Here is a 26424-nt window from a genome sequence, read left to right as displayed (position 1 = left end):
TCCCAGCACTTTGGGAGGGCGAGGAGGGCGGATCACGAGGTCAGGAGCTCAAGACCAGCCTGGCCAATATGGTGAAACTCTGTCTCTACTAAAAATCCAAAAATTAGCTGGGCATGGTGGCATGCGCCTGTAGTCCCAGCTACTTGGGAGGGTGAGGCAGAAGAATCGCTTGAACCCAGGGGGCGGGGCTGCAGTGAGCTGAGATCGTGCCACTGCACTCCAGCCTGAGCAACAAAGTAAGACTGTCTCAAAAAAAAAAAAAAAAAAAAAAAAAAAACCATCTACTTTGGGAGGCCGAGGTGGGCAGATCACCTAATTTGGGAATTTGAGAACAGCCTGACACAGAGAAACCCCGTCTCTACTAAAAATGCAAAATTATCCATGTGTGGTGGTGCATGCCTGTATTCTCAGCTACTCAGGAGGCTGAGGCAGGAGAATCGCTTGAACCCGAGAGGTAGAGCTTGCAGTGAGCCGAGATCAGGCCATTGCACTCTAGCCTGGGCAACAAGAGCAAAACTCCGTCTAAAAAAATAAAGAATTCATCTACACGTTATATTTGACTCCCTACCTACTAGAGTAATAAAAATATGTTCCATTTTATCTAGGGGATAACATGAAATATTTGGAGGGGACCTCAGGGAGGGTGCGACCTGAACCCCAGTTGGTACTGGCAGTTTCTCTATAGAAGTGATTCTTGGCCCGGCGCGGTGGCTCACGCCTGTAATCCCAGCACTTTGGGAGGCCGAAGCGGGCGGATCACGAGGTCAGGAGATCAAGAACAGGCTGGCTAACGTGGTGAAACCCCGTCTCTACTAAAAATACAAAAAAATTAGTGGGATGTGGTGGCGGGCACCTGTAGTCTCAGCAACTCGGGAGGCTGAGGCAGGAGAATGGCGTGAACCCGGGAAGTGGAGCTTGCAGTGAGCAGAGATGATGCCACTGCACTCCAGCCTGGGCGACAGAGAGAGACTCCGTCTCAAAAAAAAAAAAAGGCTCTCAATCCCGGCTGCATGACAGAATCAAACTCCAAACCAATTAGATCAGGACCCTGGAGTTCAGCCTCAGGAATCATAATTTATAAAAGCTTCCCAGCTGATGTTTATGTGCGGCCAGGATTGAGAATCACTGCTCCAGCGTCCCTGACAAGTGAATACGCAAGAGACAGCCGAATGTATATAATATAGCAGAAAGTGTAATGACGTCAGGTTATTAGGTTCAAACCAAAGCTCAAAGACTTTCCAGCTGTGTGACTGTGGACAAGTTAATTAACACCTCTGAGATTTGGTCTCCTTATCTATAAAATGGGGATAACAGAAACACCAACCCCCTGAGGTGGCTGTGAAGATGACATGAGAGAACCAGTATTAAGCATGCAGCAGGATGTCAGGTCCACAACTGATACTCAATCTGGCAGCCAATCTCCAGGATGACCCCAGCGATTCTCACCACCTGCTAGTCATGCCTCTGTGTGGTCTCTTCTGACATTGATTATTGTGGAAGTGACAGTACGACTTCTGAGGCTAGGTCACAGAAGACATTGTTGTCCCCAATTTGTTCTTTCTTGCACCACTCACCCTGAGAGAAGCCAGTCACCATGTTATGAGGTCATTCAGATGTTCTATGGAGAGGACCACAGGGAAGCAATGGAGGCCTCCTGCCAACAGCCATGTGATTGAGCCTTTTTTTTTTTTTTTTTTTTTTTTTGAGGGGCTCAGCTCACTCTGTCACCCAGGCTGGAGTACAGAAGCACAATCATGGCTCACATGGCTCACTGCAGCCTTGATCTCCCAGGCTCAAGTGATCCTTCTACCTCAGCCTCCTGAGTAGCTGGGACTACAGGATGTGCCACCACACCCAGCTGATTTTTGTATTTTTTGTAGAGACAGGGTCTCCCTATGTTGTCCAAGCTGGTCTCAAACTCCTGGGCTCAAGTGATCCTCCCACCTCAGTGTCCCAAATTGCTAGGATTACAGGGATGAGCCACCATGCCCAGCCAATCCAGCCATCTTGCAGCCAATCCTCCAGCCCCAATTAAGCCTTCAGATGACTATAGCCCCAGTTAGTATCTTGACTACAAACTCATGACAGATCCTAAGCCAGAACCACTCTTCTAAGCTGCTCCTGAATTCCTAACCCATATACAGTGTGTGAGATCATAAACACTTATTGTTGTTTTAGGCCTCTACATTTTGGAGCAATTTATTATGCAGCAATAGGTGACTAAAACACATGATAAAATTGTGGTAATTACTATTATAAAGTACTTCCTGATTTTGAGCTGAAATCCACTTTCTTGTAATCACCACTCTCTCTTCCAGTTCCATCTTTTTGGGCCACCTAGAAAAAATACAATCTCTCTTCCTCATGGTCAAAATGTTTGGTGCTGGTTTTCATGCCAACAATTTAATTCATCAGACATTTGCTGAAGAGTGATCACTGTGCCAGCAGTAGGCATGCAAAGATAAGTAGGACGAGGACCCTGCCTAGTCACACACTCAAAACATTCTTCCACGAGGGGTGCTGTAATGAAGGGAACCTGACTCCCAGTGCGGGAGGAGGAGGTCCAAATGCAGCTGTGGCTGGTTCTGCTTACAGAGGTAAGGGAAAGCTTCTCAGAAGAGGTGGCAGGCGCTGAGGCCTAAGGGATGAATAGGAGTTCTCCAGGATGAAAGGAGGGGAAGGAATAACAAGCGAAGCTATAGGCAGAAGACCACCCCGACATTAACTCCTTTCTTCCGCAGGACACACATCTCCTCTCCTCTTATCCAACTTTTGAGTCCTCCCCCACCGCCTCCCAATCTTGGTAACTCCACTCAGTACACACCCTTTCCTGCCACATGATGGCATCTAGAGGGAGCCAGCCCTCCTCCAGGGTGGTCCGGCCAGTGTGGAGTGGAGTTGGCCGTCACCTTTCTTTTTCTGGAAGCTCCGCTTGGTCCAGACTTGTCTGAGGCTTTTTGGCCTCCACATCCTTCAGCTGACTCATGCTGGGCCTGCAGGCATCTAGACTGCAAAGTCATTTTTCACACGTGCTTCTGGGAAACCTCATCTCTTCATACTTTGTACTTCTGCTGTTGTTTTGTTTTCACAATTTTTCATGCATGTTTTGAAGTTCAATAATTTGATCTATGCAAACTGCTCATCTCAGCTCCTGGTTGGCAGGGGCCATGTGGAAGCAAATTGAGCCACCAAAAAACCCACTTTAGAACACGCCCTGGAAACAGAAACCGTCTATCATTCTAAGGCCGTTGTGGTTAGGAGTGATTCAGACTCATTGCAGCTCCTTCCAGCCTTCAAAGATCTCACCGGATAAGAGCCTGGCTTGGATTTGAAGACACCTTCTATGAAGGAAAGGCTTTAGCAGGGGGTGAGGGAGGTGGGCTATGATACTTTGCAGGAGCTGAGCACAGACGGAAGGGAATTGGAAGGGGATATTTGTCTGGCTCCCCACGGCTCCCACCTTCCCCCCGTCAGGGAGAATCAGGCCATTGTCTAGGTAGAACTCTTGGCTTGTTTATCTTCTCAGACCCAGCTTAGTACAAGGTTTCACTCAGTTTTCTTTCTACCCAAAAATGACCACAGGAAAGAGTGGCTTGCCTTTGCCAAATATCCAGTCCATACTCTCCATTCCCATTTCTCTGCCTCTTTCTCCCATTACTGGCTTCTAACAGAAAATAAGAAGAGCAAGTTTCCCTTTGGTCCCATCAAAGACAACATATACACATTTATTCATGCATTCATTCCTTCAACTAGCATTTATTGGGTTCCTACTATGTTCCCGGCATTGTTATTGGTACTGGTGACCCTAGTATAAAAGACACAATCCCTGCTGTCAAGAGGTCACACTTTTGGAAGGAACCCAGCAGTGCTGGAGGCACCGCTAGCGGGGAATGGGAGCACATAGAAGAGGCATTTGACCCAGCTTTGGGAGGAATTGGAAAAGGCTTTAAAATAGAGTAACAGCTTGCCAGAAAGAATAATAGTTATTATAGCTTTTATTAAGCGTCTTCTATGTGCCAAGCACTGTGCTAAAATCGCCCTATAGATACTGTTTTATTTTAATCTTCACAACTCTAAGAGGTCACTACTGCAATTATTCCAATTTCACAAATGAAGAAAGTGAGATTCAGCAAGGTCACCTTGGTGGGGCGTGGTTGCTCACACCTATAATCCCAGGACTTGAGAAGCTGAGGCAGGAGGATCACTTGAGTTGAGGACTTCGAGGCCAGCTTGGGCAACATAGTGAGTCCCCTGTCTCTACAAAAAAAAAAAAAAAAAAAAGCTGGATATGGTAGCATGCCCTTGTGGTCCTAGCTACTTGGGAGGTTGAGGTGGTAGGATGACTTGAGCCTGGGAGGTTGAGGCTCCAGTGAGCTGTGATCATGCCATTTTACTCTAGTCTGGGTGACAGAGCAAGACCCTGTCTCAAATAAATAAATAAATAGGCTGGGTATGGTGACTCAGACCCGTAATCCCAGCACTTTGGGAGGCCAAGGCAGGTGTATTGCTTGAGGTCAGGAGTTCAAGACCATCCTGACCAATATGGTGAAACCCCGGCCAGGTGCGGTGGCTCACGCCTGTAGTCCCAGCACTTTGGGAGGCTGAGGCGGGAGGATCACGAGGTCAGGAGATTGAGACCATCCTGGCTAACACTGTGAAACCCCGTCTCTACTAAAAATACAAAAAAATTAACCGGGTGTGGTGGCAGGCGCCTGTAGTCCCAGCTACTCTGGAGGCTGAGGCAGGAGAATGGCATGAACCCGGGAGGCGGAGCTTGCAGTGAGCTGAGATCGCGACACTGCACTCCAGCCTGGGTGACAGAGCAAGACTCTGTCTCAAAAAAAAAAATGGTGAAACCCCATCTCTACTAAAAATACAAAAATTAGCCGGGCATGGTGGCACATGCCTGTAGTCCCAGATACTCAGGAGGCTGAAAAAGGAGAGTCACTTGAACCCAGGAGGAAGAGGTTGCACTAAGCTGAGATTGCATCACTGCACTCCAGCCTGGGCTCATGCCTGTAATCCCAACACTTTGAGAGGCCGAGGCGGGCGGATCGTCTAAGGCCAGGAGTTTCAGACCAAAAAAAAAAAAATGGTGAAACCCCATCTCTACTAAAAATACAAAAATTAGCCGGGCATGGTGGCACATGCCTGTAGTCCCAGATACTCAGGAGGCTGAAAAAGGAGAGTCACTTGAACCCAGGAGGAAGAGGTTGCACTAAGCTGAGATTGCATCACTGCACTCCAGCCTGGGTGACAGAGTGAGACACTGTCTCAAAAAAATAGTAATAATAAATAAATAAATAAATACATAAAGTCAACTTGCTTATATCTTTACTAATAATAAATAGCAGAAGTGAGATATAGATGCAGCTTTTCCTGACTGTGGAGCCCATTCTCTTACCCAAGGCTGCTGTTTACAGTCGTGCAGATTGTTCACTGCACAATTCCAATGATGGCCCTGCACTCAATGAGCCATTATGGATGAGAAGGGTATCCAGGCAGAAGGGTCCTACTTTACAGAAATACGAAAAAACAACCTCTATTCAGGAAACTGGCCCCATAAAGCCATGTCAGAGGCTAATGAACTCCTCGAAGATGCTCAGCTCCTCTGCACCTCCAGTGATTGTTTATGGAACTGACCCAGAGTGTCTTGGAAGAGCTCCTGGGGCTTTGCATTTGTTTATTTTGTTGTTGTTGTTCCTTTGTGTTTGTTTTGCTTTTGAGACAGAGTCTTGCTCTGTCACCCAGGCTAGAGGGCAGTGGTGCAATGACAGCTCACTGCAACCTGAACCTCCCAGGCTCAAGCCATTCTCCTACCTCAACCTCCAGAGTAACTGGGACTACAGGTATGTACCACCATACTCAGCTAATTTTTAATTTTTTTGTAGAAATGGGGGGGGTCTCACTATGTTGCCCAGGCTAGTCTCTAACTCCTGGCTTTAAGCAACCCTGCTGCCTTGGCCTCCCAAAGTGCTGGGATCACAGGCATGAGCCACCACGCCAGGCCAGGCTTTGCATTTGGTATAGAGACCCAATCCTTTCTTCTTACAGAGCTATGGAGCTCTCAGCAGGATGTGCATGTTTCTGAACTGTTGACCATGCAAATATTCAAGGACATAGGATGCAGGAAGTCCTGAGTCTCCAAACTGCTCAGTGTCCTATGAATGGCCAATCAGCTTCTCATGCATAGGCACCAAACATAACCTGCCAAACAAGTCAGTTCAATATCTAAGCCACCCCAACTTCTTTGCAGAACTAGCTTCAGTAGCAAAGAACGGTCTGAGAAAAATGGGCGCAACCAGGGTGAATGCCTACAACACTCCAGGTTCTCAGCAGATGTGATCTCTTCCACTCTCACAGCTTCATGAGACATCATCTTTCATTTTGCCATTGAGGAAACTGAGGTGCAGGGATGCCAAGTAACTTACCTAGGTTACGTGTGCAATAAGCAGCCACGATTCTCACCAGCATCTTTCTGGTGCCACAGTTCCTATGCTTCTATCCTAAAGTCCGCTCTCAAAAGGTACCTGGAAAAGGACAGGAAACAGCTTATGTGGTTCCTCAAGTGCCTGAGAGCATGTACGTGGCAGAGTCTCTATTTTTTTTTTTTTTTTTTTTTTTTTGAGACAGAGTCTTGCTCTGTTGCCCGGGCTGGAGTGTAGTGGCATGGTCTCAGCTCACAGCAACCTCTGCCTCCTGGGTTCAAGCGATTCTCCTGCCTCAGCCTCTCAAGTAGCCAGGATTAGAGGCATGTGCCACCACACCCACCTAAGTTTTGCATTTTAGTAGTGATGGGGTTTCACTATGTTGGCCAGGCTAGTCTCGAACTACTGGCCTCAAGTATCCACCCATCTCAGCCTCCCGAAGTGCTGGAATTACAGGCGTGAGCCACCAAGCCAGGCCCAGACTAAATTATTTCAATTTAATGTACTGGAGGTTTGAAAATTAATACTTAAAAAGAAACTTGTCTAATGGTTCAGAGTTTCAGTTTGGAACGATAAAAACGTTCTGGAGATGGATGGTGGTGATGGTTACACAACAATGTGAGTGTACTTAATGCCACTGAACCATACATTTAAAAACAGTTAATATGGTAAATTTTATGTTACGTATATTTTACCACAATTTGAAAAATCACAACAACCTTAAGAAAGAGAGAATGTTACTAAATGATATGTGGTATCCTGGAAAAGAATATGATCTNTTTTTTTTTTTTTTTTTTTTTTTTTTTTTGAGACAGAGTCTTGCTCTGTTGCCCGGGCTGGAGTGTAGTGGCATGATCTCAGCTCACAGCAACCTCTGCCTCCTGGGTTCAAGCGATTCTCCTGCCTCAGCCTCTCAAGTAGCCAGGATTAGAGGCATGTGCCACCACACCCACCTAAGTTTTGCATTTTAGTAGTGATGGGGTTTCACTATGTTGGCCAGGCTAGTCTCGAACTACTGGCCTCAAGTATCCACCCATCTCAGCCTCCCGAAGTGCTGGAATTACAGGCGTGAGCCACCAAGCCAGGCCCAGACTAAATTATTTCAATTTAATGTACTGGAGGTTTGAAAATTAATACTTAAAAGAAACTTGTCTAATGGTTCAGAGTTTCAGTTTGGAACGATAAAACGTTCTGGAGATGGATGGTGGTGATGGTTACACAACAATGTGAGTGTACTTAATGCCACTGAACCATACATTTAAAACAGTTAATATGGTAAATTTTATGTTACGTATATTTTACCACAATTTGAAAAATCACAACAACCTTAAGAAAGAGAGAATGTTACTAAATGATATGTGGTATCCTGGAAAAGAATATGATCTATAGTTAATATTATTGTACCAATGTTAATGTCTTAATTTTGATAAATGTGTCATAGCTATATAAGATTTTTAACATTAGGGCAAACTGAGTTCAAAGTATCTGGGGGCCGGGCATGGTGACTAACACCTGTAATCCCACCACTCTGGGAGGCTGAGGTGGGCGGATCATTTGAGATCAGTTCAAGACCAGCCTGGCCAATATGGTGAAACCCCGTTTCTACTAAAAATACAAAAATTAGCTGAGCATGGTGGTACATGCCTGTAATCCCAGCTACTCAGAGGCTGAGGCAGGAGGATCACTCGAACCTGGAAGGCAGAAGTTGCAGTAAGCAGAGATTGTGCCACCGGTCTCCAGCCTGGGGAACACAGCAAGACTGTCTCAGAAAAAAAAAAAAAGGCTGGGCGTGGTGGCTCATGCCTGTAATCCCAGCACTTTGGGAGGCCAAGGTGGATGGACTGCTTGAGGTCAGGAGTTCACGACCAGCCTGGGGAAAATGGTAAAACCCCATCTCTACTAAAATACAAAAATTAGCTGGGTGTGGTGGTGCATGCCTATAATCCCAGCCACTCAGGAAGCTGAGGCAGAAGAATCACTTGAACCCAGGAGGCAGAAGTTGCAATGAGCAGAGATTGCACCATTGCACTTCAGCCTGGGCAACAAAGTGAGACTCCTCCTCAAAAAAAAAAGAAAAAAAAAAAAGAGTATATGGGCCTGAGTGTGGGCTCATGCCTGTAATCCCAGCATCTAGCATTTTGGTAGGCCAAGGCAGGAGGACCGCTTGAGGCCAGGAGTTTGAGAACAGCCAGGGTAACACAGTGAGATCTCATCTCTACAGGAATGTTTAAAAATTGGCTGGGCATGTGGTGCATGCCAATAGTCCCAGCTACTCACTAGGCTGAGGTGGGAACATGGCTTGAGCCCAGGAGTTCAAGGTTGCAATGAGCCATGATCAGGCCACGGCACTCCAGCTTCACAACTGAGTGAGTATATGGGACTCTTTACTATCATTGCAACTTTTCTGTAAATCTAAAATTGTTTCAAAATTAAAAGTTTATTTTAATAAGGAAACTACATTATAAACATTTAAATAAATAACTTTTATAAATGACGTTCAATTCATGAGGGTTTTCAACACGTAAACTAATTTTGTGCAAGACATCCACATTGTTCCATAAAATGAATAAGAAATGTTCTTACCGGCCGGGCGCAGTGGCTCACGCCTGTAATCCCAACACTTTGGGAGGCAGGGGTGGGCGAACCATGAGGTCAAGAGATCGAGACCATCCTAGCGAACATGGTGAAACCCCGTCTCTACTAAAAATACAAAACTTAGCTGAGCATGGTGGCTGCACCTGTAGTCCCAGCTACTTGGGAGGCTGAGGCAAGGGAATCGCTTGAACGCGGGAGGTGGAGGTTGCAGTGAGCAAAGATCGCGCCACTGCACTCCAGCCTGACAACAGAGCGAGACTCCGTCTCAAAAACAAAAACAAAACAAAACAAAATATTCTTACCTATTAGAAATTCCACAGTATGATGATGTTCTCATCTGAGTCTTCAGTTCCCTTTGCCTTGATAGTGCAGTCAATAGAATATTCCTTCTCGGAATCCAAGCCACATAGACTCAGAACTGATGGAATTAAAACTATACAAGTCCAGGACAATCACACACCACATACCTATTCAGGTGATGCAACACGAGGCACACCATGTCACATCTAAGGTAATCATCCCCAAAATGTTTAACTTGAATCTTGTTAAGCCTTTAGGTTCCATTTTCGGGGGAATACAGGAGATCAACGAAGAAGTTTTGTGACACCATGAGGAGAGAAGTCTGCAAGCTCAGAGCCTGGGGCAGACCGGAAGACAACTGGTGTGGTCTCTGGAAACAAGTCTAAGTTATACTCTTTTGAGAAGTTTGGCCGTGAAGGGAGCAGAAAAATGAGGAAGTAGGAGCTAAGAGGAGACACGGGCAGGCTTTTTTCTGTTCTTCATTTCCAGTTTTTCCTCAGCTGGGGATCAGTAAGATCCTGAGCTAGGCATGGACGAGGGAAATGTCCCTGTCTTCTTTCCCTGTTCTTGTTCTGTGTCGTTTGTTGCTTCTTCTGTACATTATGTCGTCATGTTTGATATTAGAACATATCCTTCTTAGATCAGAGGTTCTAATTTAATTTGCAGAGCATTTTGCCTGGCTGGCTGTGTGCTCTATAGACACTAAAAGAATCTAAAAAGTCAAAGTTGTGAATGAAGTGGAGATGAACAGAGCATTAAGAGTCAGGCTGGCACTACTAAGGTGAGGTGAGTGAGGCACTTGTTTTAAGTGCAAAGTTTAAGGGAATGCCCAAAAACTCATTGATCAAGAGCAATACAATTTTAATGCAATATTTTAAAAAATCAAAATTAATATAAAAACCCATGGTGAACAAAATATCAGAAGTTTAAAGAGCCTACATTTGTACAACCCTGCCTCATTCATCTCATGCTAATCCCAGCCCCGTAAAACTTTTCCTGCAAAAACACACAGTTGGCTTACAGGCATAGGTAGCTCATCTGACTTTTTTTTTTTTTTTTTTTTTTGAGACGGAGTCTCGCTCTGTCGCCCGGGCTGGAGTGCAGTGGCCGGATCTCAGCTCACTGCAAGCTCCGCCTCCCGGGTTTACGCCATTCTCCTGCCTCAGCCTCCCGAGTAGCTGGGACTACAGGCGCCCGCCACCTCGCCCGGCTAGTTTTTTGTATTTTTTTTTAGTAGAGACGGGGTTTCACAGTGTTAGCCAGGATGGTCTCGATCTCCTGACCTCGTGATCCGCCCGTCTCGGCCTCCCAAAGTGCTGGGATTACAGGCTTGAGCCACCGCGCCCAGCCTCATCTGACTTTTTGAAATGTTGCATTACAATATTATTGTTCTTGATTACTGAGTTTTCTGGGGCCCTTTTAACTCATCCTAGCCCTGACATTGCTTAAGTTCTATGTGTGACTCAAAGAAACAATATCCATAAAAGATATTTTGGGGATAAAAGGAAGAAATGGCATATGACAATATTGGGGAATACTGTTAACGTTTAGGTAATAATGACATTGTGATTATGTAGAAGATGTCCTTGCTTTTTTGGAGATGATGTCAGCAAAACATATAGATGATATGTAAATGAAGCAAATTGGTTGGGGGTGGTGGCTCCCGCCTGTAATCCCAGCACTTTGGGAGGCTGAGGTGGGTAGGTCACTTGAGGCCAAGAGTTTGAGACCAGCCTGGCCAACATGGAGAAACCCTGTTTCTACTAAAAAAAAAACAAAAATTAGCCCAGCATGATGGCGCACACCTGTAATCACAGCTACTCAGAAGGCTTGAGGAATGAGAATTGCTTGAACCCAGGAGGCAGAGATTGCAGTGAGCCGAGATTGTGCCACTGCAGTTCAGCCTGGGTGACAGTGTGACTCTGTCTCAAAAGGAAACAAATAGGTAAAATTTTAATAATTGAATTTTGTTCCTGGGTACAGATAGGTGTTCACTGCACTATTCTAAGTTTCCAGGTGTTTAACACTTTTTCTGATAAAACATTTTTAGAAACACTTATATAAGCCAAACTTTTATAACAATGTAATAGACTGCAGACCATCTAGAAGAGGCTAATTCATTACTACATAGCTGGGTGGTGAGGATGGAGGTACCTCATTTGCCCTAAAACTAACCCTAACCCAATCCTACTCCTTCCAATGCCTGCTGCCTCAGATGTAGCCTGTCCTTGCTCCAGGCCCAGGAGGAGCTGGAGGTAAGGGCACAATCAAGTTTCAGTTTAGCTACTCAGAACCCCAATTAATGAATATCATTTCAGGCACTTCTGCTTTGTCCGTCTTTTTCCTGATATTTCCCCAGAGGTGTCCAATGTAAGACAGGCCAGCCTCACATCAGACATAGAGAAGAGGAAAATGTGATCTTTTTTATTACACAGAACAGAGAGACTGTCACAAATGGGCCTCAGGTGACGCAGTAGCATGACCTGAGTACTTGCTGCAACTCCAGGAGCCTCATCTCAGACCTACTGAATCTGAAACTCTGAGGGTGCAGCCCAGAAATCTGTGTTTAACAAGTCCTGCAGGAGATTCTGATGCACAGCAAAGTCTGAAAACCACAGATGCAAAGAGACACACAAGTGCATATGAAGAGACTTATTTCATTTGGTCCTTCCTTTCTATCAGTACGTAGCCTGTATTTCATTATACCTGTGGTGGATGTGCTAAAAAGAATTTCACAATGACACTCTCATGTGCATAATTCTGAGAGAGAGGTTCCATTAGAATGTGCTCAAGAACCTGCAGGAAAGCGTTTCAGAAAAGTGCCAGTGTCACTTTAAGGAGCCACTCTGAGTAGAGATGAACCCAAGGATCATGGGTTGTTGCCAAATCTGTGGTGTCTTCTGACCTTGCTTGTCTTTTTGAGCTTGGTCATATTTTGCACAGAGCCATGGAGACCCGTATAGTCTAGTGTCTTACAGGCATTTTCACGTTTTTATGAGGCCTCAAACTATATAAAATATAAAATATATATAAAATATTTTGAGGCCTCATAAAACCTGAAAATGCCTGTAAGACACCTACACTACAGGTCTCCATGGCCCTCTGCAACTATTTTATAGTTGCTTTAATTTATAAAAGCTTCCCAGCTGATGTTTATATGCAGCCTGGATTGAGAGTCACTGCTCTAGTGTCCCTAACAAGTGAATATCTTTGATAAAAGAGCAAAGAAATCTTTGTTTCCTTCTGTTTCATACACACACGCACACAAATACACACACATTTGATATGTATACATAGAGAAGAAACAGAAACAAAGAGAGCTCACTGAGGACATTAGGAGCAGGCTCTTGGATGGGGTGGTGTACTTCATCCAGTGGCGCCCCAAGTTGGGCCCTGCTTCTACTTGCAGCTCCACGCACTCCACACAGGGAGGCCTACAGCAGCCACTGGCTCCCGTCCACCCGCTAGACCACAGCAGCCTCCATCTGCCCTCAAAACATGGAGCTGTTGCTGCCCCCCAGTCACAGCTGACCCAGCTGCACTCACGTTACCCATTTGGCCTTCACACGATTTAGGCAGAAGGTAAATACAGATGGGGCGGGTGAGCAGCAGGAAGGCTAGGTGTGCTGAAATTCCATCGAGGCAGGAAGTGCCCGTGCTGCACTATTTGAAGACAGTTTATCTAAAATAATCAAAAGCAATTCTTCTCACTGGATCTGGATCCCCCTCAGGTGGAGATGGTTCTCCCCAACTGGGAGCCTGGGCGTTTTCGTGAGTGGGCCACTTTCATCAGGTGCAGGAGGTTGCAGGCTCCTCAGAGGGCACATCTCCAAGGTGGGTCAGAAAATGGCTCCTTCTAAAATAATAATGAAAATGAAAATGAATCATTTGCATAAACTGTGCTAAATGATGACTTGGAATCGTGCTTCTGGGGTTTCTCTAGTATCAGCAAGGGGACTAGAACGTGACATAAATTGCGATTCAGGGATGGCTGTAGGCCTGAGTTAACGCACCCCTGTTGTGAGGGACATTTGTCAGTGTTTGTAGCAGCCTAGCATCCATGCCCTCCATTTGGGGGATATTCCCACTGTGTCAGTCACAGCAAGCTACGCCTCCCTCTAGGGAAGTAGGAAGGTCTAGAGACTAACCTCTTCCCCAGCATGCTTTTAGTTAGCACAGAGGCAAATGACAGGCTGGCCAATCAGATGCTCTCACCCTAGACTTTACATTGTGAATAAATGTGTGATGTGAGGCAAAGATGAATGGAAAGTTAGAATCCATGTGCATTGGCTGGGTATGGTGGCTCACGCCTGTAATCCCAGCACTTTGGGAGGCCAAGGCTGGCGGATCACCTGAGGTCAGGAGTTCAAGACCAGCCTGGGCAACATGGTGAAACCCTGTCTCTACTAAAAATACAAAAATTAACTGGGCGTGGTGGCATGCGCCTGTAATCCCAGCTACCCAGGAGACTGAGGCAGGAGAATTGCTGGAACCCGGGAGGCAGAGGCTACAGTGAGCCGAGGTCGCACCACTGAACTCCAGCCTGGGTGACGGGGCAAGACTCCGTCTCAAAAAAAAAAAAAAAAAAGAATCCATGTGCATTGGAAGGATCTGACCAAGGCATGCTGGTAGGTTTGTTCCTGCTCAAAGATGATTATCTTGTATTCTGCCCCTTGGGCCCCTGTCTCTATTGGGTTTTGGCCCATATAATTACCTCTCTCTCTCTCTCTCTCTCTCTGTATGTGTGTGTGTGTGATGGCAAATTTCAAATAGACAGTACATTATTATCAATCATAGTCCCCATACTGTACACCCTATCCCTATCTTCATTCTTCACCTTCTTACAATCTGTTTGTTGCTTCTTACATATTTTGAGGCCTCATAAAAACGTGAAACTATTTAATTCAAAGTGTCCTCTTAGTCGCTTTTCTGCTTACAATAATCAGAGTGGTTTTCTGCTGCTTGCAACCAACAATTGACTATATAGACATGTTTGGAAGGCATAACATAATGCTGATTTTTCAGGTGCTGTAGGGATACCAAGATGAATGCAGTCTGGAATGCACTACACACAGCGCATGAGCATACAGGCTCTGTGTGAGACAGGCTTCAGTTCAAATCTTGCCTCTGCCACTTACTAGCTGGGCGACCTTTCACCTGGTCTTTTATCATTGCTGGGTTTCATTTCCTCATCTGTAAAATGGAGTTACTAAATGGTCTTGAACTCCTGACCTCAAATGATCTACCCGCCTCGGCCTCCCAAAGCGCTGGGATTACAGGCGTGAGCCACTGTGTCCGGCCTTGATGATGATTCTTAACTTCAAGGAATTTATAATCTTGTAGGTCTGGTTCATAGTCACTAGTTCTTTTCAAACTTCCATGGTAGAGATTCAAGGACAAGTGACACTGTAACAAAAGGCAATCACTACTTGGGGTCTAGAAATGGAGAGCCAAAGCATAAGGCCATGTGTCAGTCATTCAACAAATACGACCCACAGATATGTATTCAGATACTTATTGAGCTCCTATTATATGCCATGACCTTACTAAGGATTATTTCAATGGTCTCTAATGGTGAAAAGAAAGCTTTATCTGGAAGAAATATGCACTAAAAGAAAACAAGGTTAATTTTCCAGCCTAAAAGAAGCGAATTCCTCTCAAAGCCAAGCTTTCTTTTGTCATCAAATGGCTTCTGAATACTCACTAATTTACTTTCTCAGGGACCTCACAGTCAGGAAGCAGATATCCTCTAAGTGTAGTTATTGGGAATCCTGTTCCAGGTGCTGGCCTTCCATGAAAAATTAAGTTTCTAAACTTGCAAAGATAAGGACCAGATCCAACACTGACAGCTGACCTCACCAAGAAGCAGAAAGCCTGTGAGACCTATCCTGCCAGATACACCTAAATACTTTTTGAGCACATCTTGTGTGTCTGGCATCAGGCTAGGCACAGGGAATATCACAGTGAATCAACTAGGATGGCCCCTGCTATCTTGGTGCTTACTCTATGTCTAGGAAGGGAGATGTTTACCAAATAATTACATAGTCAGCCGGGCGTAGTGGCTCATGCCTGTAATCCTAGCATTTTGGGAGGCCTAGGCGGGCAGATCACGAGGTCAGGAGATCAAGATCATCCTGGCCAACATGGTGAAACCTCGTCTCTACTAATAAAAATACAAAAATTAGCTGGGCGTGGTGACGCATGCCTGTAATCCCAGCTACTCAGGAGGCTGAGGCAGGAGGATCGCTGGAACCCAAGAGGCAGAGGTTGCAGTGAGCCAAGATTGTGCCACTGCACTCCAGCCTGGCAACAGAGCAAGACTCTGTGTCAAAAAAAAAAAAAAAGAATTACAGTCATGTAATGACAAACTGTCTTAAGTACCCTGCAGGAGACATTTAGGGATTTATGAGATCTCGTAATAGGGAACACTGATCTAGTCTAGGGAGTTAGGGAGGGTTTTGATGAGTAGGAGCACACCTGAGCTTTGATCTTAGTGATGAGTAGTGTTTGACTATGCGGAGAGGGGAGATGGAACAGGTAAGCCAGAGAAAACATAGATAAAGGCCCTCTGGTGAGAGAGAGCAAGGCCTGGGCACCCACCTTCTAAGGTGTTGTGGGAAACATATGCAGTAATACACAATAAATATTAGTGGATGGAACAAATAATAAGCTAGTAAAACTAACTTTTCTTAGCCCTTATTATGTTCTAAGAACTTTTAAAATGTGTTAGGTTAATTAACACTAGCTACTATAGCAAAGAATCCTCAAATCTCTGTGGCTTAATGCAACAAGGATTCATTTCTCCCTCACCTCACAGTGAATGTGAGTTGGGCCGCCCTTTCAGGCAATCTCCTTCTAGCTGTGACTCAGGGATCCAGGCTCTATCTTGTAGCTCCATAACCCCCCAGAGCCTTCTTGAAGTTCTCTCCTAGATCTTTTCTATGTGATTGCCCAACTAGTGAAGGAAGACAGTGTGGGACATTTTTGTTTGTTTGTTTGTTTTTTGAGACGGAGTCTCACTCTGTCGCCCGGGCTGGAGTGCAGTGGCCGGATCTCAGCTCACTGCAAGCTCCGCCTCCCGGGTTTACGCCATTCTCCTGCCTCAGCCTCCCGAGTAGCTGGGACTACAGGCGCCCGCCACCTGGCCCGGCTAGTTTTTTGTATTTTTTTTTAGTAGAGACGGGGTTTCACAGTGTTAGCCAGGATGGGCTCGATCTCCTGACCTCGTGATCCGCCCGTCTCGGCCTCCCAAAGTGCTGGGATTACAGGCTTGAGCCATCGCGCCCGGCTGAGACATTTTGAAAACAGGTTTATAAGTGACATACATCACATCTACGCCTGTCAAATGGCCAGAACCGTGTCAACCTAGTCCTAACATGATTGCCACAGAGGCCAGGAAAGGTAGCTCTCCTGTGCGTGGTATGACTCCAGAACAAGTTCTCTTAACCATGCCCAATATTTGCCAAGAAATCTGTATCAAGAATCAGACTTAAGTGCTTCTATGACAAGGTACTATTCTGGATGAAACACAAACAGAATTAGATAGAAATGGTCACCAGTTTTGGAAGCTTACACCCAAAGAGCCAGCTGTGGCCAGGAAACTCACCAATTTAGAGCACATTCTGTTGAAGATCATGAAACCCAGGCGGTGACTGCCAACTGCCTGGGAGTGGAGAGGGGGCCATGGGAGAGATTTCACATTTCTCAGGGTGCTTGTGTAGTCTGGATAGGCATATTCTAAGATGACCATTGTTTTAATATGTTTTCAGTCATGTCACATTTATTTTGAAGTTTTGAATAAAATTGGGGTGAGGTATGGAAGGAAATATTTATATTTTCAAAGGGGATTCCAAGAAGGTTGAGAAACTGCAGACCAGGAAAGGGAAGGGAATTATTTACCAGGGGCTGAACTTATGTGTGTGTGGGGCGGAAATAAAGGAATCATAAGGGTATGATTTCTTCCCTTTCTCCTTCCCCCAGCCTGAACACATTTCATATTTTTTAAACTTGATGGGAATTTCCTCCTCAATCTCTGGCCTTGGAGAGAGAAAATTAGGGAAAGAGAAGACCAGGGATGAAAAATTGGAGGGAAAGAATGAAGGAAAATCTTGAATAAAAGGAAGTTGCTTAGAACATAGGGGAGGAGAAGATATCATCAAAAGCTAAACTCCAGACTTACGTTTAGGTATTAGAAAGTGTTACTGGAGGGTTGGAAAGCCCAAATAAGTCCAAATAGATTCCAAAACTGAGTTTCAAAGAAGAGAGGGGTAGCCTGGTGGTTTGAGGCGGCTTCTGAGTGTGACATGACTCTGGATAGTGCTTAGAGATTTGGAATGGTGAGAGTGAACAGTGAATAACAAAAAGTAGGTAAGGCTTAGTGAGGGTTCCCACTCACATAATTTGCCATGTGAATTTCATCTGCTTTTAATTGTCACAACATTCCCATGGAACATGCACCCCTGTCGGTCCCATCTGCCAAAAATCACACTGTCAGTAAGTGGCTAAACTGGGATTTGAGCAGTCCTTCTGGCCCCAGAGTCCAACCTAGAGTTAGATGTGCCTGAGCTGTATAATGGCTTAATTAATTGTTGGTGTTTACGAAGTGGAAATACACATAGTACAATCAGTTAATTACTTTTCTTCACAGGCTGAACATTAAATATTTTCTCCTTTACCTTTGCTCTGGTCTCCCACTTGGAGAGAGAACCTTTGCATTCTTTTTTTTTTTTTTTTGAGATGGAGTCTCACCCCGTTGCCTGGCTGAAGTGCAATGGCACAATCTCGGCTCACTGCAACCTCTGCCTCCTGGCTTCAAGTGATTCTCCTGCCTTAGCCTCCCGAGTAACTGGGACTACAGGCACGCACCATTGCACCTGGCTTTTTTTCTTTTTTTTTTGTACTTTAGTAGAGACGGGGTTTCACCATGTTGGCCAGGATGGTCTCGATCTCCTGACCTCATGATCCACCCACCTCGACCTCCCAAAGTGCTGGGATTACAGGCGTGAGCCACTGCGCCCGGCTGAGCCTTTGCATTCTTAAGGATAATCTGCTTGTTTCCAGTTGGACAGCTTGGCGAGGAAGAGTGCTGACTCCTAGAAAGCTCCTAATTACTGCCAAGGTGAACCAAGTGAAAAGTTGGTTCCATTTTCTGCAGAGAGGGACAGTTCATTTAATTCCAGCAATAAACTGGCTTCCAGGAGAAAGAACTGTTTAAAGGTCTGTGTCAATTATATAGTGATTATGAAATTCATGATATGACTAATCCAGTGGCTGAACCTATGATTATCTGACACAATCCAAGAATCCACAGTGTAACAGGCTCTATGACTCCATTAAAGAAAACTCAGTTTAATTCTCTGCTACACTCCAGATTACTTCTCTCCTTTCCTAAATCTCCTCTATGAAAGAGAGTAGACATTTATAAAATGATTTCTGAATTCAACTCAGTGTCCTGGAAGCCATATGAGCTATTTTTTTCATGGATGACTCAGAGCTTGGGAATTCCAGTGTGTTGCTTTATATAATTTGAAGTACCATAAAGACCTTTGACCTAGAAGACTTCCTTTGTTGAATGTGTATCTTTTCCTGTAATTAGAGTCTATGATTAGACTACAGGCCATCATGACAAGCCTTTAGCTTTCCAAAGCACTCTTTACTTTTAGATCTTTCTAATTTGTTTTCTTAGGAATACTACATTTTGTAAATATTAACCAAAATCCATTTGTAACAAGCACCTACAAGCATCCCAGTTTCAAAAATCAGGAAGCAAAAAATTTTGCCCAAACTCTTTTGTCACTGACAGTGTTTTGGAGAAGAGTCTAACAGTCTCTGAATTGTTGCAACTTCCCAGCGCCTTTCAGAGACAAAGGCCCGTGGTTCCTGTACATATTTTGTGTCTTGTGGCCCAGCTTTCCTGGCCAAAGCTGAGCGGACCAAGGACTAGGAACTGATGAAAAAGCTGCCATCTGTAGGTTAAACAGCAGCCAATGAGATGTCCTTGTAAAATAGCCTGGCAGAAAAGGGGCGCCCTCTACAGGATGGGCTCTGGCTGACTCAGTTTGACTGCTAGAAATACTAGAATCATCAGTCAGAGAGGAAGTGAAGACAGTCACAATAAAGATAGAAGTCTAGAGTCTGCAGCAATAGGCACCTGTGCTGAGCGGACAGCAAGATAACCAGGTATTTGCCTTGTATCTCAAATGCCTGTTGGTTTTATTGATTTCCTAATCATTTCTCTATGTAACCTTCTAAGAAAGTCCTCATTGACTGCCAAAGCTAGAACTTGCTTTCCTGACACCTGTAGTAGACTGACTAATCCCTAATCCCCATAATCTGTGAATATCACCTTATACGACAAAGGGACTTTGAAAATGTGATTTAAATTAAGGATCTTGAGATGACGAGACGATCCTGGATTATCCAGGTGGGCCTGATTGACTGAAATCCAATGTAATCACAAGGGTCCTTATAACGGGGGCGGGGGCAGGACGGTAGGAATGATTAGTAGGAGATGTGACCACGGAAACGGGAGGTTGGAGTGATGTGAGGCAGGAGCTATGAGGCAAGGACTGCAGGCAGCCTGCAAAACTGAAAAAGGCAAGGACATGTATTCTCTTCTGAAGCCTCCAGAATGAGCCATTTCTGCAAACACTTGGCTAAATCTCAGTGAAACTGATTTTGGACTTCTGACCTCTGTAACTATAAGATATACATTTGTGTTGTTTTAAGCCACTAAATTTGTGGCATTTTGTTATAGCAGCCATAGGAAACTAATATGCCAACTGACAGACTAAGCTGGAGGTCCCGCATTTTCTGTGCTCTTTTACTGAGGAAGACAGACAATAAGTACCTCAAGCACTTGACCGTTATGCCTGTTAGCATTGTGAAAAGTTCTCTGATTTGCTTTGAACAGGTTATTACATTTTGCCAGAAAGATATAAGGGAGAAAATGGGAAACTAGGCATTGAATAAAAATGACAAGAGAGTTGCCAGTGGGACCACAGTCGCTCAAAACACACACCGTAAGAGCAGTCTGTGGCTGGGTGCCATAACTGACACCTGTAATCCCAACACTTTGGGAGGCCAAGGCAGGTGGATCGCTTGAGGACAGGACTTCAAGACCAGCCTGGGCAACATGGTGAAACCCCATCTCTACTAAAAATACAAAACATTAGCCAGGTGTGGTGGTGCACGCCTGTGGTTCCAGCTACTCAGGAGACTGAGGTGGGAGAATCGCTTGAACCTGGGAGGTGGAGGTTGCAGTGAGCTGAGATTGCAACATTGCACTCCAAACTGGGAGACAGGGTGAGACCCTGTCTCAAAAAAAAAGAGCAGTCTTTGTAAGGAGAAAGAATTTGATGTTATATTTTTAAAACTACTAATGACAATGAAAACAGACAAGAACACTGGTAAAACTAAAACCACACTTCACCCAGGGCTGTACCCATCACACAGTAATTTTTCATTAATTCAAAAATCTGTCTGGAGAGATATCTCAATACTCTTGTTAATTACTTCTTTCAAGGCATTCTCCTCATTGTAATTGAGCACACCCCTGGGTACCATCCTATAAGTAAGCACATTAATGACTATATACAACATACCGAGCCAAGTACTTATACACATAGACTGGCTTTCTGGCTCACCTTTCAACTCTCCCATTATAATTTCTAGAGAACACTGCCAGGTAGGCTTGCCTGTCATCCTCAATAAAGACCCAAGTGAGGATTCTTTTCTGTAAAGCTTCAAGTTTAATTAGCTCATTCTGCTAGTTTGTCAGAAAAGGCTTTCTGCTGCCAAAGAAAATTAAGTTTAAAAAAAAAACAAAACAAAACAGGTTGCCACTTATTTGGTATATTTTAGGATAAATGCATTTTGAAGGCAAGGGCAAGGTTTTTTTGTTTTTGTTTCTGTTTTGTTTTCTTTTGAGATGGAGTCTCACTCTGTTGCCCAGGCTGGAGTGCAGTGGTGTGATCTTGGCTCACTGCAACCTCCGCCTCCTGGGTTCAAGCTATTTTCCTGCCTCAGCCTCCAGAGTAGCTGGGACTACAGGCGCACACCACCATGCCTGGCTAATTTTTGTATTTTTAGTAGAGACAGGGTTTTACCATATTGGTCAGGCTAGTCTTGAACTCCTGACCTCGTGATCCGCCTGCCTCGCCCTCCAAAAGTGCTGGGATTAGAGGCATGAGCCACCGCGCCTGGCCAAGGGCAAGGATTTTATACATACTTTTATTTATCCCTTAGTAACCTGAATATGACTAATAAAGAAATCTTGGCCGGTGCAGTGGCTCATGCCTGTAATCTCATTACGTTAGCAGTATACTAGCTGAAAGTACAGACTTTCATTGAGACAGATCTGAGTTTGAATCCTGGCTTTACCACCATGAGATGTGGGACAAGTGAATTAACCTCTCTAGTCCTTTGATGTCTTCACTTACAATCCAAGGATACGAATAGTACCTACCTCACAGGGCTGCTTTGAGGATTAAATGAGATCATGTTTCTAAAGCTATTAAGTGCTAGAAAGCACTGGAAATTGCTAGCTATTATTCTCATATAGCTCTCATGATTACCATTACTTACAAATTGACTGAAATCCATACGGTCACTGTGGCAGATTCCACGAATGGGTCCACACAACATCTGCTTTGACCATTTGTAAAACCTACAGTGTCTGGACTCTCTTGTAGCTAGGGTTCTGCCTATGACCCAGGTTCTGCCCAGCAGATGCCTATGTGCTGCAGGAAGATGAAGGTCATTTAAGTGAAGTGGCAGTACATGTAGGTGGGCCCATCTTTTTGCAGACATGACTGTGAAAGAGCTTTGAGAGAAGCCCCACTGTCCAGCCCCTAGCATCACAGGTAGTGACTGCTGAGCAGCAGCAGTGGGGCTTCTATGAGAACAGTCCTGTTTATGGCTGGGCATTTCTGCTGGTGTTGTTTCTGGCTGTGTGGTATCCTAACCTATCCTTCTCTGGCACTGGTGAAAATCTTGTAAACTACTTAATACCCTGCTGTAACCCCTTTCTATTGAAACTAGCTAGAGTGAATTCTGTTGTCTGCAACTAAGAACACAGTAATTATAAAAACAATCAATAAAGTAACTATCAGAATAATCCTTATTACTATAGTATAAAGATTTCTTTTCTCTTTTCTTTCTTTTTTTTTTTTTTTTTTTTTTTTTTTTTTTTTTTTTGAGGATCCTTTATTGAGGATGACAGGCAAGCCTACTAATTATTATTGTTAGTTCATCTGCGAGGGGCAGCTTGACTAGCTAATCTGGGTTTCCCATTTCTGGAAGACTTTTTACCCACAGTGGGACTCTGATACTTGTGTAACTGGAAGAAGCAATGAGATCTTCTGAATGTGGAATGCAAAGGAAAGGGTATGTCTCAGCAGTCCTGGGTTATATTACCTTTGTGTCAGATGTAAGGTGACAAGCCAAGCATAGGAGATGCACCAAGTGGAAAAGTCCACTGAAAATTTTATCTTTGAAGAGAACAGAAAAAGCATTAAATCTCTATATCTTGTACAGTCTATATGGGTTGTTTTATCCGAAAGGGGAAGGAGGAATGCTTTAAAAAAAAAAAAAAAGTAACCTTAACTCTAGGCAAAACTTAAATGATTTTCTTCTCTTTCTTCATTTCTAAAGCTAGAGCCAGTCAGACAAGATGGGGCGTGTAGTGTTGCACAATGATCCTGCATTTTCAGCCTCCAGGCTCAGAAGCAAGTGCAATTAACATTCCAAGGTGCCAGTTATTTCCCCACCATTTGAGCCCTGCAGCATCTTATTGTGATTACAAAGGCTGGACTAACTCTGGCTTTCTCAATGTATTGTATACACATTAAACATATACAGACAGTTCTTAAAAAGTTATAAATTCAAACATTCCATAGTATGTGGAACCCAGTGAATTATAGAATGGGAGACACTTTCAAAGGAGCACCTGATTCACTGTCCTCCTACCTCGTTTCTAATTAAAAAAAAAAAAAAAAAACATAAAAACAACGCCATTGTAGTCATGCTTTAATTTCATTCTAAACTTGTGTCATCCTGTTGAATTGAGGCCCACAGGGAATAGGGCCCAGCAAATCCCTGGACCTCTTGGTATTTGGTATAAACACAGCACCTAACTTGGACTGGCTTCCATACAGCTAAGACATTTTCTGTTTTGCACACAGAGCAGTATGTTCCAAAATTATATATTTTGTTCCAAATATATGTTCCAAAATTATATGTGTGTGTGTGTGTGTATAATTTTTTGAGTCAGGGTCTTGCTCTGTTGCCCAAGCTGGAGTTCAGTGGTGTGATCATAACTTACCTCAGCCTTGAACTCCTGGGCTCAAGCAACTCTCCTGCCTCAGCCACCTGAGTAGCTTGGACTACAGGTGAGTGCCCCCATGTCCAGCTAATTTTTTTTTAATGTTTCGTAGAGATGGGGTCTCGCTTTGTTGCAAGGTATCCAACTCCTGGGTTCAAGTGATCCTCACGCCTTGGCCTCCCACAGTGCTTGGATTACAGGTGTGACCCAATGCACCTGGCCATGAACACATATTTTTAAACATACTTATTTGTTTACATGCATATTAAGAAAGACTATAATAGGTCAAACATGAGATTCGTATGAGCCTTGCTCATAGCAAGGCTAAGATTTTAAAAAAGAAGGGGGAAATCACTGCAAGGAATTAGATAAATAAATAACATGATACTCTAGCAAAACCAAAAATGGTGCAGGTGATCCTGGAGTGATGAAAGTGAGGGAAGTCATCGAAGAGAACAGTGCCTGGATTTAAGTGCCTGCTCTGTCACTGACAGGCTGGAAAGATCTTGAACAAGTCATCTCCCCCTGATGAACTTCAGACTGTAAACTAAGAGGATGTGCTGGGGCAATGTTGAATGTGGGGCGTGTTCCTACTTGTTCCAGGAGACCAGCACTTCCTGTGGGGTCCCAGGCACTGGGCAGGAAGAAAGGTGAGGCTTCTGCTCCCAACAACTTCAACTAGAGGCAGCTGTCACTGGCTTTACAAACGCAGCTTCTTACAGAAGTTGGTTTGAAAATAAGGTTTCATTGATTTAAAAGTCTGAAAATGTTCTTCTCAGCCCCAAAACAGAATATTTATATACTATGCTTTTATAAACCATAACCTAAAAGCCAATGATATCAAAATAAGTTCAGCTGGGGTGCAGCTTGTTTCAGGAAGTCTATTCAAGAGGAAAGTATAGCCAAATAATAACAGATAATGTGTTTGATCACAGGCTCTCCCAGGCACTGAACTATATACACTAATGAATCTAGGAAAAACAAAACCAATAAACAAAATAAAACCACCACTAGGAGGTACGTCTTATAAATAACTCCACTTTCAGATGAGGATACTGAGGCTCAGAGAAGTGAAGTGGCTTGGCTTAGCTTACCCACTTTGTATACAGTCAGGGTACTGTATACAAACACAGGTAGTCTGATTCCAAACCCTTAAATGGATTACTGTGTTGCCTCGCAAGAGGGCAGAGAGAGGTGCCTGGAACCTGGGAACTGGCGATCTCTAGCAATACAGATAAATACCCCATTTAGTGCACATTTCAGGCTACCCAGTCCATGACCCAATTTTCAAAGACTTTCCATTCAACTGGTTGTTAGGCAGTGGTGGTCCAGGCATGCTTCTTTGGCCAGGCCAGGGATGATTTCTGTTTCATGGTACAATCTTTGCTAAGAGAGTTCATCTGGGTGGGGGCTCATAGGCCTCTTGCAATGGACTTTCTCATATTCTGAACCAATTCTGGGTTCTCAGGCCGGTCCCTGAGTCATATTCTTTTGTCTCCTGGACCACAGGGCTGGGTCTACCTACTTTGTTTTTTTTCTTTTTTCTTTTCTTTTTTTTTTTTTTTTTTTTGATACTGATTCTAGCTCTGTCTCCAGGCTAGAGTGCAGTGGCACAATCTGGGCTCACTGCAACCTCTGCCTCCCAGGTTCAAGCAATTCTCCTGCCTCATACTCTGGAGTAGCTGGAATTATAGGCATGTGCCACCATGCCTGGCTAATTTTTGTATTTTTAATAGAGATGGGGTTTCATCATGTTGGCCAGGCTGGTCTTGAACTCCTGACCTCAAGTGATCCACCCGCCTCAGCCTCCCAAACTGTTGGGATTACAGGCATGAGCCACCGTGCTGGAAGTCTTCATTCTTTATGGTACTTCAGGACTTCCAAATGCCTCTTACTATCTCCTCATGGTTTCCATTTCCGCACTGGTGATTCTCTCTTCATTGCAGTGCCTTCTGCATATCCCACACGGCAGAAGGCCCAGACAGGAATCCCCATGGTGAAAGAGGATGTTTGATGTAAGCGTTCTGCCCAAATCCCTCCAGTTTTTTTTTTTTTTTTTTAAGTCAGGCAGCCCTCAGAATCACAGCAGCTTCAGAGAGAGTCCCCCACTAGATCTTTTTATGATCTTAGTCATTTCTCTCCACCTTCAAGTGTGCTTTTGTTTACAATGGCCTACACCTGTGACTCTTCTTAGGGGAATTTGCCCTGGGCTGCTGGAGCCACTTTTCCCTCGAGGACGAAATTCTGGAAGTGCCTAGTAGGTTTTCATGCTCTTGGCATGGCCCTCAGTGGATGACCAAGGGTGAGACCCTCTCTTGTCTTAGGCTGAGACAGACTCAGGTGTGACTTACATCCCAGAGTGTTCCCCACCCCACCCCTCCTCCCCGCCACAGGATAGGGCTGAATCACAGACTGGCTGGGCTCCTTCCCTTGCCTGCCTCCTCCATGCCTTCACTGATTTCTCCTGGGAGCCCTTGCTTAATTTATTACTTACACACAAGTCCTCATCTCAGGGTGGTGTTCTGGGAAACCCAACCTAGAAAAAGACTTAAAAGAAAAAAAAAAATTACAACTTAAAACTTAAAATAGTTATCACTGGTTTTAATGCAATATAATAAAGCCAGACCTGTTCCTTCTCAGCCTCTTGAAGAACTTAATGCTCGATTTAACATTTTATTTACATTTTCATTCATCTTTTTATGAATTAATCACGCCCAATCTTTTGTTGCTCTTTCCTTCCTTTGAAAGGTTTCTGAGTTTATTCCCTTCTCTGGAAGT

At 44.4% G+C, this 26424-nt stretch overlaps 1 long non-coding RNA gene across 1 annotated transcript; it reads right to left on the bottom strand.

Annotated features, from left to right (window-relative positions):
* Positions 1-12594: 12594 nt before the first annotated feature.
* LOC108541393 (uncharacterized) lies at positions 12595-26196 on the bottom strand. The gene is made up of 3 exons (XR_001888953.1): positions 26141-26196; positions 22740-22813; positions 12595-13179 (listed from the first exon to the last, which is right to left on the bottom strand). It is a non-coding gene; the product is annotated as an uncharacterized LOC108541393 (long non-coding RNA).
* Positions 26197-26424: the final 228 nt, after the last annotated feature.

Source organism: Rhinopithecus bieti, unplaced genomic scaffold (genome assembly GCF_001698545.2).
Source record: "Rhinopithecus bieti isolate Rb0 unplaced genomic scaffold, ASM169854v2 scaffold_19652, whole genome shotgun sequence".
In the NCBI taxonomy this organism is placed as follows: domain Eukaryota; kingdom Metazoa; phylum Chordata; class Mammalia; order Primates; family Cercopithecidae; genus Rhinopithecus; species Rhinopithecus bieti.
Note: the sequence above shows the minus strand (reverse complement) of the source record. Positions and strands in the feature narration are given on the sequence as shown.